This window comes from Anopheles marshallii, chromosome 2 (genome assembly GCF_943734725.1).
Source record: "Anopheles marshallii chromosome 2, idAnoMarsDA_429_01, whole genome shotgun sequence".
Classification (NCBI taxonomy): domain Eukaryota; kingdom Metazoa; phylum Arthropoda; class Insecta; order Diptera; family Culicidae; genus Anopheles; species Anopheles marshallii.
In genome coordinates this window covers 77644078-77660079 of record NC_071326.1, presented here as the reverse complement: position 1 = coordinate 77660079, position 16002 = coordinate 77644078, and positions in this window count along the sequence as shown.

The following is a 16002-nucleotide window of genomic DNA, read 5'->3' as shown; positions in this document are numbered from 1 at the left end:
TTAACACACTTCAAATCACACACGCACGCACACAGTGGTACGAAATGGTACGAAAACAAAAAAATGCCAAAACCAGTGGAGGTTCTGCTTAGAAGCAGCAGAACATGAAACGGTTGCTCACTGAAGCGCTGTGTTGGTTGCCGTGGTGATCATCCGGCTAGACGCAACGCGTGCCTACTACACCGTCTTCCACGATAAAAGAATGTGTGCGTGTATGGTTATTTTTTAACCGCACACTCAGATACATTTCGGCGTTTGAATGTGAGCAAATGCAACGCGTCACCGGCGTGTCACACAGCGGCGCAGGTGGAGGTGTTGCATATGACCTAGTTCTCAAACCGCCCAGCCGGCCATTGATGACCCTCGCAATGTACGTGACGGTGCAGTCGGTTCGTGCCGCGTTCTAAGCAAACACTCGGCCTCGGTTACTACTCTTGCGGTGCTACAGAGACGCAGGAAAGGAAACGCAATCAAATATTATCCAAAAAGCGTTAAACCGTTCACTCCGCACGGTAAATGACCGACACCGGCATCTTGCCCGTGCTTGAAAGGTAAGACACCATCAGCTCTTGTATGCGAGTTCGGCCGTGTTTGTAGGTAAAAATAGTCCACTACCACTCGTAATCCACGAAACAATCGTTGAGATACACCGTGCCAACGCGGTGAGCACCTTGACGTGTTCTGATATCAATGATCGTCACGAGCAACGCAAACAATTTCTCCAACAGATCCGGTTTGCTTTGTGTGTTGTACCTTAAGCACAACCGGAAGGATGAACCTTCAGTAGAATTAATCTTCATCGCTTCATAATGGTGTGTTCCCCGGGTGGGGCCAACAGTGCCGGAGGAACGGCTGCATCATGTTTCGCTCACGCAAAAAGCCCACCTTCGCGCAAGGGCATGTTCATTTGCCGTTTGCTGATCGTTTGGACAACGGAGTACAAGACGAGTCGCGACTGCCGAGGTCGTCCCTCAGGTGGCGCCCACGCCACTAGCTATCGCGTGTGCTACATTCTTGTGCGATCGGCAACCGTTTCGTGGAGCGTCCCACGTTCAGGAATTCTGAAGACACCGGACACCCCCGAATGGCCCGTTTTGGACGAGCGGACTAAGTGCGGACACGGCTCACACGGCGAACTATTAGACGAAAGCTTGCCACCTGCTCCACCGTGATCACGGCAACAGGGCTTGGGATCCAACGTTGCGGGTACAGTAGTGTCTGGGTTTGTCAAACGGTTCAGACCAACGTTGATAGTGGTAACAATGGTGAATCAGCCCTTCATTATCATTACCAGCACACTAAGGCGTCACCTTCAATCGATCATTAACGGATAGCAGATCTGTACTGGGTGTGCTGCCAAGCGGAAAAAAACATTGGATGATAACAGTGGACAAACATCAACACCTTCACCCACAGTATAGTGGGTACATAACAGGTTCCCTTCCAAGAGATTCGAACTCTTTTATAACCTTCCTCAGATAAGCAGCGCACTTTTGAAATAGTCTAAATTTGGTTTCACCAACAAGGTGGCAAGTAGTCATCAACATAGCAATAAAACCTAGCAATTCGAGGGCTAGTCATCCTTGTTTTTGAAGACACAAATAAAACGGATTAACAAACATCCGGTTCTAGAGGTATCTGGATAAGAGTTGTTAAGCCAACCTAGTCTGAATTCGAATTCGCAACGATGGAACTTTAATTTAATGTTACGATTTACATGTTCTTGCCGATATTTTGCATATTTTTGCTAAATTAGCTGTTGATTACTTAAACAAAGTTAGTGTACGTCATGGTCATAATAGTACGTCATTGGAAAATTTAATATATTACCAATGATTTAATGCATTTTTACAACACTTTTAATAACATATTCAGGCAAGAAACTGGTTTTTTACTTGACAACATCCATGGTAGGCAAAATCGTCAATACCGTCGACATTCTAGCTTGATTTATGTGAATAATTTAGATTATTTAAAAGCAATTTAATTTTAAATGTATGTAAAACACGCAAGAGGACGTCAAACGTATCAGGTCAGGCAAAGATAGTGTACGAAAAGGATATTATACGAAACAAACCATCAATTTTACAAGCACCGCCATTACACAAATCCACCATTTTAACCGTTTTCCGAATTTTTCACTCCATTTTCACCAACCGAAATGTTTCAATTTGAATGTAGAATATTTCACACCAGTGAAATGAATTGCGTGAAATATTTCATGTCAACAATATTTCAAGGTGTTTCATCATTTGAAACTGAAACGTTTCAATCTGTTGTTAAACGAATCGACAGCATGCTTTCTATCTGTATATTTTGTTATTTAGAGCGCGTGCTGCATTTAAATGAACGTTTTTTTTTTATTTTGTCTATTCATCTTTATCTTTTGCCTTGAATGAGGAAATCAAGAAATCTCACTCTCGCTCCCATGATGCCCCCCCCCCCCCCCCAATTGTGTGGCCCTCTATCTTGATTCGGCAAATTCACATTGTTCCCGCCGTGAAGCGATAATTGAACAATTGGCATACACACGTACAGGAAATGAACGATTTGTCGCCCACGGTTGACAGCGTAATGCGTTGGATTTATTGGTGGCCAGCAGCGGCCAAATAAAAAAAAAAGGGAAGATATGTGTCTGAGTTGCAAGTGGACCACATTGCGCACCGCAATGTATGCTAATAAGGGTGAAGACCTCAGGACTGGAACGTCTCGGCGTTGGGTAGATAAAAGCTAGCCGAGCAACGTTTGCAAGATAACGAAGATGAGTAACAAAACATTAGCGTGTTTGCATGCCATCAGGTTGTTTTTTTTGTCAACTTCCGACGGATGTGGTAATGGTACTGTTTTTGGTTTCCTCTTTCGTCCCCACCTTGACAAGATTACGTTTGAGTTAGTCATCGTGTCTATCTTGTAGATCCCTTGCCTAATGATACACCTGGCAACTCTAAACACACATCTAATAAGTGTTAATTATTGGCAGAATTTCCTCTCCATGCGAAAGACCTGTGTTGTGGATGATGCAATACACCAAAAACTGAGACCAATTAGGAACGCATTCCAGTCATCGACATTAATAAAAACTGGCGTTCGAAAACAGGAACCCGTAATGAGGTATAATTTTAGCGGCGTTTTTACTCCTTCATATCATGCAAACTCCTCTCCTGGACCGGGCATAATTTTATTCTCGTTTTATCGTTGATGCGCTACGTTAACAGGCCCATCAACTTATCAACAACGGGGTAGTTTTTGACTCCATCCAATTACGTTCAACTTAGACGAGTCTTTTACGGCTCCTAATTCTATAAATATTTCGCAATTACCGCTGCCTGTCAACAGTGTAAAGAGCAACCTGGTAGGAAAATCTCCAATAAATGTCACACTAAAGGGTGACCGGTCGTAAATGCATGTTAATTTAAAACCACAATACACTACCGGACCAAGCGTTCCAGAACTGTTCATCGGTTACCGGAAGAATTCCTAACCTGCAAGAAAAACTGTCACAACTCGTGCGCAAACATTCTCCGCACACTTTTCTCCAGACAGCTTCCCCGCAGTAGGGACGTCGTGCATTGCATTACCGATGAGCTACAGCGCGCGTCATGCTGCGGTACACGTTTCGCGCATTCCACACATCCGAGACCGGCGTCCGTGAACCACGTGACGTACCCGCGGGGCCGGTGTGACCATGTGTGGTGGCGCGTTACTATCACATACGCTTCAGTGCGCATCCGACCTTACAGAGGCGCTACCTCTGCCACAGGATCTAGAGCGAGCTCTTCCGCTATCCGCTTACACTCCGGCGCATCCAACGTGCCGGTGTATGGGGATAAAAAAACTCCCCTCCCGGAAGCAACCCTTTCGTTGAAAGCTTACTGAACGGTCGGGTATAGGTTAGAGATCGGTAGCATTATGCTCGAGTCGCATGTTCCTCTCCTTAAAAAGTATGCAAAACAGCAGCTCTACTACACCGATCACAGCGCACATTTGCGAGCAAAACAAACACCTAAAGGCCAGCGAACTGAACGCACCTGCCTTGCCGTGGTACGACAAAAAAAAAACCCCCCGCAAGGTGCCGCGTTTGTGTTGAGTTGCGCTCAATGTCACGGTCGGTGTTGTTGGACGGGGTGCGCAACAACACACCAGACGGTGCTGGCGCCAGAACCACGGTCGAAACCCGCGATGTTATGATGCACGGCAGCAGAGTGAGGTTAGGTTTCTAGCACTCGTGACGCCGATAGAACAAGCTGTCAAAATTCGATACTAAGCACGGTTTATACTTACGGTTCGGTTTCTCCAGTTCGGCGTTAGCCAGATACTCCTTGCTGACCGTCATGATTGGTTTCTGTTGATAATAATTGGTCCTTCCTTTACAAGACGATCACTTTTCTCCTTTGGTTTAAGCCTAGCTTTCTGCCTAGCCTTGCAGCAGATTTGGAAGATGATGTATGACGATGGTGGTGGTGGATAATGCTAATACTGTTGTTGTTCTTAGTAGCCTCGTTCTTTTTTTCTGTCCGTAAGCGTCCACGTACTATGTGCGTTCCGTGATGGATGGTTGGTTGTAATGTACGAACTATATTAAACAGGACGCTACGATAATGTTGCTATAATGCGATCTCAGTGAAGCAGCACGTTGCCGTTGTTTAGGCGACCATTTCTATTAGAACAGGAAGAGAAAAAATAAATATAAGAATTAGAATAAAGAAATGAGTAAGTGGATTTTACTGGCGAAAGAACCACACATTAAACTACAAATAATAATGACTATCGAACCTATTTACTAAAGAAAAATTTTACACTTTTAGTTAATATAAACAAACAACGTCTTATAAGGAATACTCGTATCCCCAATGTGTGTTATTAGCGGAACACAAGGTTAAATAATCATCGTTTCATCGTTTCAATGATTCAATAATAAAAGTTGTTGTGACACACGAAACTTTGGACCTTATTCCAGTACCTCCGACACCGGCGTGCTAATGCGGTGTGCTTTTTTGTTTGTCTAGCGATTCGATTCGCGTCACCGTCTGGTTTTGGCAAAACGTGAGAATCATTCGATTGTTTAAGATTTTTTTTTTCTCCCATTGTATGCCGCTGTGTTTTTTCAGCATGTTTAGTACACCTTCACATGATCGGAGTGGAGAGTTTATTATAAAGGTCGCAACATATTTTTCAAACTAGTTATTGCTCTTTTTCCAGTGCCAAACTTTCCATGCGGTTGTCATGCTCCATGATAAGTCACATTCTTCAGAACACCTCAAATATCTGCAGTAGGAAGTTTTGCTGCACGGTGCTCACCTGTTATTCTATCCTCGCTTAACTCTAAACATACGACCCCTCACATGTTTCACAATCATTTTGCGATGACTATCACTTTCGTACATCTGCACCATTTTGATGAGTTGTTTTCATGATTTCGTTCCAACTGCCATCTCGTGCCGCTCGGCTGATAGTATAGGGGAAAAAAAAAACCTTCACAAAACACAATCACGTACCCTTCCTTCTAACTCCCATACTCCTCGGCGAAGGAATCCGTGTGTTCGTCCGATCCCAGGTTCACCTTACGCGATTCCCATTCATCAATGTCGGGGGTTTTGGTTGAATATTCAAATCTAACTGTTGGCGCACAGGCCCCACCACTAGTAGCAGCAGTATAGCAGGGCGTTCCATTGTACAGATGCGGTAATTCCGGTAGCGTTATCTGTGCCTTCCCTTTGCACAGACAATCGTGGGTGGTTTTTTTTTCCCAGCCCATATTCCCGGCGCATCATCGCATCAGCGGTCAACTTCCGTCGGAGCAACAACAATATGTTTAGCTAATAACCGCGCTAGCGTTACGGCCAGCTGTTTGATTAATGTATGCCCCCCGGAGATGCTTTCGATTCGATTCCGAATCGATTATGGCACCGCGAATAGAGGGAAGGGTGAGAACACCACAAACATGCAGGGCTTTTCCAACATGCCGATCCAAGGTTGCGAGACTCAGCGGTTGCTTGGACGTCTCGACATTTGTGAACTTTTATCGGGACTTTTAAAATGGATGCGATCGACACCGTGGGGAAAACAATCACGGTCCAATGTCCAAACACAACCACCGGTTGAGGATGCCTCGCCATCTGTCCCGGCTCCCCATTTCCCACCACCGGACACCGCGCAAGGGCAAGAAAATGTTCACGCACGAACAGTTTTCCGCCGCACGCCACACTTGTTTTCACACACAAAAACCAAAAGAAACACAGCAGATGAAGATCACGCGCGCACGATGACCTCTCGGATGATCCGAAACCGCGTCCGATGAATGAAAACTATGTGAATGTGTTTTTTTTTTGCTTCTGTTTCTTACACGTTGCTTTTATAACCTTCACTCCGTCACTGCCATTTAGCGGCCGTTAGGTGATGAAAATATTGTACGGCTGTATCATTTTTGCCGATCGTTTGACGCCACAATGGGGTTTGCAGTAGATCAAGAATTTCGAACTGTGGTACAATTATTTATTCCGTAAAGGAAAATGGTGTCAAGACGACGGACTTCTTGTAGGGCGATATAAGATCGCACGATCTTGCACACAAATAAGCCTCAATGTTCAATGGGTAATCTCCAACATTGCTCTGATACAGCAACGAAAAAAAACACATCAATTTTCGGTTATCAGCCTTACACGTGCAATGGTTTTCAAGCAGCACTTGGCACTCTCCAATGTACGCGCGATATTCGGCAGCTGTTTATTACAACAACTTGTCGCTTTCTCTTTACCACGGCTCACTCACCGGAGTGGCCGAAAAACGATCCAATGCATTTCTCCACATTTTGTCGTGGTGCTCCACTCTGCTGTTCAATTCATCAATAAATTCTAGCGCAATATGAAGTCTACCGAACGAACCTGGTACGCGGGAGTTGTGGTAGCAAAACTGCAAACCACCTGTTCCAACAAACAGCGGTACGTACGGTCCAACACAACACCTCACAAAATAGCTAATGATGCCAAATTTTTGCCAAACAGGTGGGGTTTGTTGAGGAGTTTTCTAATTTCTAGGTCAATTGTGGCTTTACGAACTGGCCACTTGGAGGGAGGCCATGGTTTGATGGATTCGTTACGATTCACCAATGCTCAATTGCAGTTTCAGTGCTGAAAGCGTATTAGCAACACCTCCACCAGTCATCTAGCCAGCGATCTCCTAGTCTGGTCTCCACCAGTCACTAATCGAGTGATAATTTTCCTAGCTATCTTTGACATGATTAAACCGATCACTAATCTCGCACTTCACAAGCTCACGACACGCACGAACACACACACACACACAGGTGAAATCGATCACAAATGAGGACATCACGGGGGACTTCATTATGAACTGAACGAACACACAGAGATGAGGCATTCTTGCTGTTTGTTTGTTTGTTTTTTCGAATGGTACGTATTTTACTTACACAAAATTGGTTGCTGCCGCCAACACTGATTGCCCGCTCGCAATTACTGAGTGGTCAAAAACCGAGCGGATAGTGGGATTGAAACTCGAACCTGGCCTGGCTGTTGGGTGGGGAAAAGGAGTTCCGATTCGGTCGGATGTTGTCGCTTCGCTAAACACTTAATCGCTCGGTTTGCGGCTGCTGGGCAAATGCACGCTGTCAAACTTGACAACCGGCACCGTTGCTGTCGGTGTGTAGTGCCATTGTGCTAGTAGCGTGGGAGAGATGGGCCATCGTTTTCCTTCTGTATCGGTGTGTTGTGATGTTTGTTTCTTTATGTTTTTTTTTTTTTGTCAGCAGTTTTCCGGCTTCACTCGGAAAACCCGATCGTACACGAACGGACAAAAAACAAACGTCAGACAAAAACAGAAACAAACCGTTGATCGATAATGATCGTCTCCACTGATGGATGATGATCTTCTCTCTCTCTAGCTGCGGGACTGTGGACCGCGCGCAGGTTGTGCTGCGACGATGCTTTGCTGGCGCACACGCTTGAACTCACTCGACCGTACGAGCGGCCGTTGATTATTTATATAAAATCTAGCGCCTACCAACACTACGGTTGCGACGGGCGGTGTTGTCTACTACCGCTGGGGCAAAACAATCCGTACAGCGATCGCGCAACCGGCACGAACGACGGTGTGCGTAGTACACGCACTCCACCACCCCCCCACCACCATTTGTCCACCGGCCGTACTCCGCCTCATGACGTTCCGATCGTGTGTCAATCGTGCGGTATTATCAGCTGTGTTCGGGATTTTCGGAAGAGACAATCGGACCCCACCAGCACACACACACATCCCGACCAGACTGCAACAGAGCTACGGATGCGTCGGATCGACGGAAAGGGAAAGCACTTGTGTATGTGTGTTGAACGGCGTACGAAGTGAGGAAAGTGAGCTGCGGTTGTGCGATGATAAGAACATGACGCGCACACGACTTTCAGAGCCCGTCCACTACCCTGCAGCCAGGTTCAGGCCAGGGTTTTTTTTTTTGCCTTCCGTGCCTCTTAAAAATCATCTTTGAACATCCTTCCACTCATTAGACGCTGTAATTGTGTGATAAGCGGTCTTCTCGTATCTCATCCTCTGCAATCAAGTGTGCTGCACGATCTCCCTAGAGTTGGAAGCGGTGGAATAGTCGTCAGTGTAACAGTAACCGTGAATAACTTCGCTTTACCAACGAATTTAGTGGCTATTCACATTGTATCTTATTCTTCTGATAAACATACATCAACATCTTAATGTCTTTAAAACATCATCAAAAAGTCAGTCTAGAACATCCCAGTCATCAGTACAACTGTATCAATCGAGCAGGACTCCGTCGATTTTACTGATCCGTCTTGAAAATCCCGACCATATCGATCCATTCGCACGCGTCCTCACCGAACCCACTTTGATGTCTACGACAGAACACCTCAAAGGCCAGGCCTTCCGCGTCCACTCCGGGCCACTCGTGCAAACACTGAGCTAATATGCCGCTCGGACATCACAGAGCAACCAGCGGTATCAATAGGACGCGGCGACTCCTGATGTGCCCCTTGAGCGTGATTATTTACTGCCAACAGCAGATCTTAACAAACAAGCACTGTTTTTTTTTTATTGGCGAAATAATGTTTGAGAGCCATCACGGGTTGAGGAGGAGGACATCAGCAATAAAACAGTGGAGAAATGTTGCGAACAACAGCGATCGGAACCGGTCGGGAGTTTGAACAACAATCGATTAAACGTGTACATGACCGCATGACAAACGGAAGCACACCGACCGTCCCGAACCACTTCAGTCCGGCGGTAATTCGAGTGGGTTGTACCGCGTGTAGAGTTAGTGATTTACAAGGCACATTACACTGCAAAGTGATTCCTGGTTTAGCTGTGGAACGGTATCCGGAATATGGTGAATCCCGTCGCGAATAGGGCAAAAAAAAAGCAATTCTAACAGGCATCACTGTCAAGGTTAATTGCTCTCGGCAGCTCGTGTTAGGCCATCGATGACATCTTGCATCACAATCGATCAACTATCTTTACCGGCGATCGAATGGATGGCCGGTAGCATCTGATTTATTTGCCACCTCCGCTGATTATGAGGTCTAATTGATGACTTTCCCCCTCCTATCTTTTAGATGTCCTCCCCTGAAACACCTTCTACATCGCACACAGCGGGAAAACTCCCGATCGTTTAGCTCCGTTTATAGGCCTTTATCGACAACACGTATCGAACACACTATTCGCACGATTTACAACCCTGAAGAAATCGGTGCCCCCCCTGTCACCAAGCTGTGCCAAGCGGCGAATCCCCACGGGTCTACACCATGCCGAAAACGACCTTGCGCGAATGCGGCTCATTAAGCTTTATCAAGCCACGGCTTATCGTGTGCGGTACTCCAAATCTAACGAATGGGGTCATGATCATCTTCGCGGATTAGCACCGAACTAGAAACTCTTGTGCCTGGGTCGCGATGCTCGGCAAACATCTGCACTGACACAGCGTCTGGGTCACGTTGAATGGCAATGCAAACACTAGCGGTACGTCACAAATGACGCGTAGTGTACTACAAGACGTGCACTAACAGTTGTAAACCATCGGTTGATGTGTGGTCAATTGGAATGAATTTTGCATTTCATTTCCTGGGGATCTTGTAAACATTAGTACATTAGTAGAACGAACTGAAGACGTCATCTACAAGCCATGGGTGACATTAAATATAACGCATTCTTGCTCTATCTCACGCCCTTTCTGTACTACGCACTAAGAAACTGAGTGTTACTTCCAAATTGGTGCTAATAAAGATCTCTTCTTCATTGGACCGCTTGGCCGGTGGTCCACTCACGTGATTGTCTGACGTTTCGGGACCGGAGCACAAAGCGCTCCTCTTTGATGTCTATACAACCGCCCGGCCAACTCCATTGCCTAATCCCATCCAATATTGCCGTCCACGTTTTTCATTACGTGCGCACGTTCCTGAGCTCTAGCTGTACTCTCGGATCGTTTCAAATGACACTGTTTTCCTTTTTATTTTTGCTTTTTCACCTGCTGTACATGCTAATGATGGGACCTGGAAGTGTACACTTACATTGTGAATGGGCTTTCCCCCGATGCAGCCGAGACGTGGCGGTGGTGGTTTATTGCCCATATGATAGGTACACTAGGCAACTTCAATCGACAAGATACCGAAGATGATCCGGTGTGCGATATCTGGAGAAGCGAAGCAACGAAAAAAAAAACCTCACCTTCCTAAACAAACCGTATAACAGTTTGTAAGCGCACGACTAACATCATAAAATCATTTACCAGACGAGCATACACTGTTGATAACTTCCACACCACGTACGAATACGATACGCTAAATGCTGTAAAATAGGCACGTGCTGTGGACGGATGCAGACAAATACAGATCATGCCAGTCAATGTGTCAAATCACGCTGAGCGACACTTCAAAGCATGGTGGTTGGCATGTGCCAAAATCTGGATGGCGCACTTCGCCCAAAATGGTGTGAAGGACAGCTCGCCTGCCACACGTTTTGTAGATTGTGCTGGTCTTGCAACCATAAGAGTAGTGAGATGTCTTGCACTGTACATCACCCTAGCCTCCATCGTTTGGTTCAAAATGTCTCCCAACATTTACGTCTCCATAAAGTCTATCGTACGTTGTGTCCTGTCTCGAAAGTCTACCGTATCCTGCCTGTTTGCAAAATGGTTTCACAATGTTTCACCACCGTGGAGATCTTTATCGGCCAGTGAATAAATTCATCTAAACCCACTCATTATCTTTCCCAGACGGCATCTTCCTCCTTTCCAAAAAGGGTTCTTCTGTTAGGCTCTTTTGTTTGCGGAGTCTGCTACAATCTGTTCCCGGGCCTGAGTTGCTACATCATGCGCACGATGCGACTAATGGGACGCGGGAAATCAATCAGTGTACTCCGAGGGCCCTGCTGTCAACTCTGCCACACATCCATTAATCAATCATCGGGGGATAAACAGCCGTCGATGGTTGGAATTAGCGGGTGGTCGTTCGTCCACTCTCCCAAAAAAAAAAAACCCGCGTTCTCCGTCATAAATCTCCCTGCTGTCGGGCGGGAAGGCTCCATCTGATTCCATATATCACCTTGCCCGAGGTACCTCGCGCAGCGCCGTGCCACCAACAGCGCTTCCGTACGGTCGGCATACCCAAGGAACAATGAGGCATTAAAAACGCTGATACATTAATTGATTTACAATCCTTCGCGTCATAATTGCTCCCAGCTCCGACCCGGTGCACGGTTCCATGTCCATCATGCACGTGGTTCATCTATTACTAATTATTACTATAATGATTACGCGCTCATCTTGCGGCTGGTACCATATAGATAAGTGATCGTGCACCAGCAACGCTCGAAAAAAAGGAAGGCACCCAGGAAAGATATCTCCCTCCGGCCTTATCGTTTCTCAGACTCCTAACGCACCCACCCACCCACAGTGTCTGAGACTATTCTTAGCCCATTTTCTGACGCTTCTGCAGCTACAGCAATTAATTGCACACAATGTATTCGTTGCTCCACAAGCGAAAACCTGTGCGCTGATAAGCAAACGGCAACCGAGCGGAACATCGGGGAGATCGGAAGGCGCAGGCCTGCCGTGCCCTCGGTCGATGCCTCGCTGCCAGCGGGCTTCACGTGATGAGCGTGCCTTCCATCACGAGCCAACGCGGTGGTCTGTGCCCACACCCGCATGCGCCCCATCGGTAGATGGCCAACGTTCTGTTTCGTACGTTGTCAATCACGGAAGCCGATTGTGCGCTCCCGCACATGCCACTCGATCGATACGTTACCGCTACAAACGGGCATGCCCAACCGTTGCCGCGTGTATGATCGTAATCGGGCACCCTTTTTATCGGGTCGTTCCTGCTGCTGCGGAAATCGTCCAAACCCCGTGCGATGGAGTCGTTTTGTAGCAGAGTCATCCCCGGTATCAGCCGTCGGTGTGTTTGATAGGTGTCGTCTTCGTCGTTATTGGCAGTTCGCGCAGTTTGCATTGCCATGATAACGCCGGAAGATCTGCTCCTTCGTCGTAAAAGTTTCCCCCGGGGCCAGAGATAACAGAGGACGAATGACCTTGCGGTTATTAGGTTGCGCATCGTGCCGGCAGCAGCCTTGGATCTCGCAGTTTTGTCTATGCTTCCGGCAGTGGAGATCAGTATTCCACATTCCCTTGACGCGGTTACTACACCTTTTTTTTTTTTTGTTGGAAGAATCGGATAAAGATGCTCTACAGCTATGTTTTTTTTTTGAGAAATAGTGAAGAAAATCTACACAAAACAAACGTGATCCTCTGATTGATCCTTGAAGATCTTCAGGTTAATACATCATCATTACATCTTGTCAAATGTTGTCTACCGAAAAAGTAAAAACAAGCTACAGCTAGGGCGAACTTCAAGTGGTTATCGATGATGTTTAATGTTTAATGTTTATTAAATAATTCGTCCACCGAAAACGCTTTAACGAGGATCGTACAGAACATTAACGAGGAACTTACAATAAACGCAAAGAACTTTTAAATTGGGACATAGACATCGTAAAATCGAACTGACACGAACATTGATTGAATCAGTCAGTCAGAAAAATGATGGCTATAATTGGAGCGTTAGTACCGTACACTGTGTTAGTGCGAGGTTCATGCAACATTTGTCGGTGTCTAGATACCGATCGCGGGACAGCAAACGAAATGCTACTTACTAACGACGGATCATCTATGGTGCCTAATAGTAGCCCTGCGATAAAGATAACCTGAGCTCTATTGCGCCTGACTTCTAATGATTCTATGCCCAGAAGAAGACAACGCTGTTTGTAGGGTGGTATCGAGAATCCGTCTGCCCAACCTAGCTTTCTAATGGCGTATCTTGTAAACCTTTTCTGCACTGTCTCAAGTCTTCTTATAGATATAATAGTATACGGGCAAGTCACAATTGAACAGTATTCTAATAACGGACGAACCAACAAGCAATACAGAGATTTTAGACAATGTGGGTCATTAAAGTCCCTCGTCGATTTAAACAGTAAACCTAATGTTCTATTTGCGCGGTTGAGAACGTTGTCATAGTGATGCTTAAAAGTCAGCTTTTCGTCAATCAAAACGCCTAGGTCACGCATTTCTTTGGTTCTTGCTACACTGACTCCGTTTATCTGATAGTCGTACCTTACAGGCGAGCGCGTCCGAGTGAAAGACATCACAAAGCACTTTTCCGTACAAACCGTCAATAAATTCTGGGCGCACCATAAGTTGAAAACAGTAACAGCATGCTGTAGTATCTCACAGTCGTCGGTAGTTTTAACAGGCATAAACAGTTTCACGTCATCGGCGTACAGTAGGTAGGAACCGTCGGGTAACAGAGCACACAGATCGTTGACAAACAGAATAAATAGAAGCGGTCCCAGATTGCTTCCTTGTGGAACCCCTGAAGTGCTGGTGAAAGGACGAGAGGTATGTTGACCAAATTGAACTCGATATGATGAGAGCCAGTCTGGATTAGGCTCGGACCTACATCTTATTGATACTCAACAACTTTGTTCTCGATCTTGTTCCCACATTTAAATACAGTGTGACACAAGAGCTTCTGGATATCTCCTAGAGTATCTGATCAATTCTAGAGATTCTAGATATTTTTAAAGATCAAACAGCTGCTCTGAAGCATCTGCTGAAAGCACTATATTCTTTCGAGGCAATGACCGTCGTGGACTAAGCACTTTACAACAACTGCTATTATTTAACGGGTCTCCTCTGCACCATCCCTTGAGATTCCATCTGGTTGTCGTACCAACTGTACCAACGGAAACGAACGATCGATTCGATTGCATCAATATAGTAAACATTGTTCTTGTTTACCTTTGCGAAGGGTGCGTCGGTAAAACGGAGTTGTGTACAACTCAACCCCAAGAAGCTGCATGTTTTCTTCGCTGGTGTGGTACTCTTCTGTTGATCAGGTGTTTATGAGTTCGATCATTCATTGTACTACAAAAAAAAACATTTTACGTTAACGAACTTTACATACACATATTGATTCTACTGATCTGCGGCATTAGGAACAGCGCGGGAGATTACTACTTGTACAAATATCGTACCAAGACAGACTGCTTGCTGCATCAACAAGATAACATTCGTCATCATCTTAGGGCACGTATTCGTCTGCTCCACAGAAAGGGCTGAGATGAATAATCGCTTCCCTCCCGAACAATGCCATTATAATATGCATATATACGTACGCGCGCTCGACTAATGATTGTTTGGACGGAATCTTGTCCACCCTTCCAATTACACGTGTACCCGGGGTGTTGTCAACGGTACGGCACTCGTTAATATGCATCGTTTCGCGTCAATGAACGCTGGATGAGATATTGCACAGCATCTGCATATAACCGCCCGATCGCTCGACAACAATCGTCGAAAGGAGATCAATCAAGCGCTATCCATTCGCACGAGCAGAGCACGTGCTAGCGTGCTAGTGGCTGGAAACAGATGGCCGAATCAGATCGCATATTCATCCATCATTGAGTTATTGCACCTTGTAAGTGAGCTTTTTTCTTTTTGGGACGTCATGGGACAACGCATTAGCACAGATAAACAATCAAGTCAACAATGTAAAATCTATGAGTCAACACTATTTTGAGGCAAAAAAGGAACAACACTACTATTTATTCGTTGATTAGCACATTTTTTTCTTCTTCTTTAGTGGCACTACAACCTCAAGAAATTTAGGACTGCGATTTCTGGCCTTCTTAGCTCATACACCTTCTTCTTTCTTTAGTTTAGTCTTTAGTAGTGAAGGCGTACTTCGAGTTCTTAAAGTTAAACAATAAAATCAGGAGACACATTGTTATGGGGAATGGTATTTACTATGGGATCCCAAAAACCCCTACGATACAGACGACTCCAACAAGACACGATATGCAGTTTACATCACACTCTGATACGTCCGGCAGTGCACTAATGTCATGCGTTTGGGACTACACAGGCGGATGACGGAGGCCACGATCGGCAGGATGTTATCGAGCACGTAATGAAGATGGTGGACTAATGTACTACCAGGCAGGTGCTCGTCAGTGACTCGTTCGGCACAAAAGGAATGTAGCATAGCGAGCTAGTTGACTGGATCAAGTAGGCTGGCTGGATGGAGTTTTCACCTGTCGGAGATTTAATGCAGCTTGGCGATGAAGAAGAATAATCCTGGACCGAGGGTCCTGCAGCCCGTTATTGCAACCTCTGCAGATCTGTTACGCCAAAAACAAACAGATTTGACGATTTAATTTTATATTTTATTTTGTTCCCCGTTTCTAAAATTCTGACCAGCTTTGCTAATACTGTGCGAAAGCAAATCACTCACGAGGCACTCATTCAAAAGTGAGCGCCCGTTTTGGCGCACAAAGTTAACGTCAAACGATGTGCTATAAAAAAACGTAAACAAACAAATCGCGACAGGATAAAAATTATCAAAATCGGGAACTACAAACACGGGAGGTTTGTCTACGTAGGAAACCGTACTAACGGCTTTGTGATCTACTTACCGAACG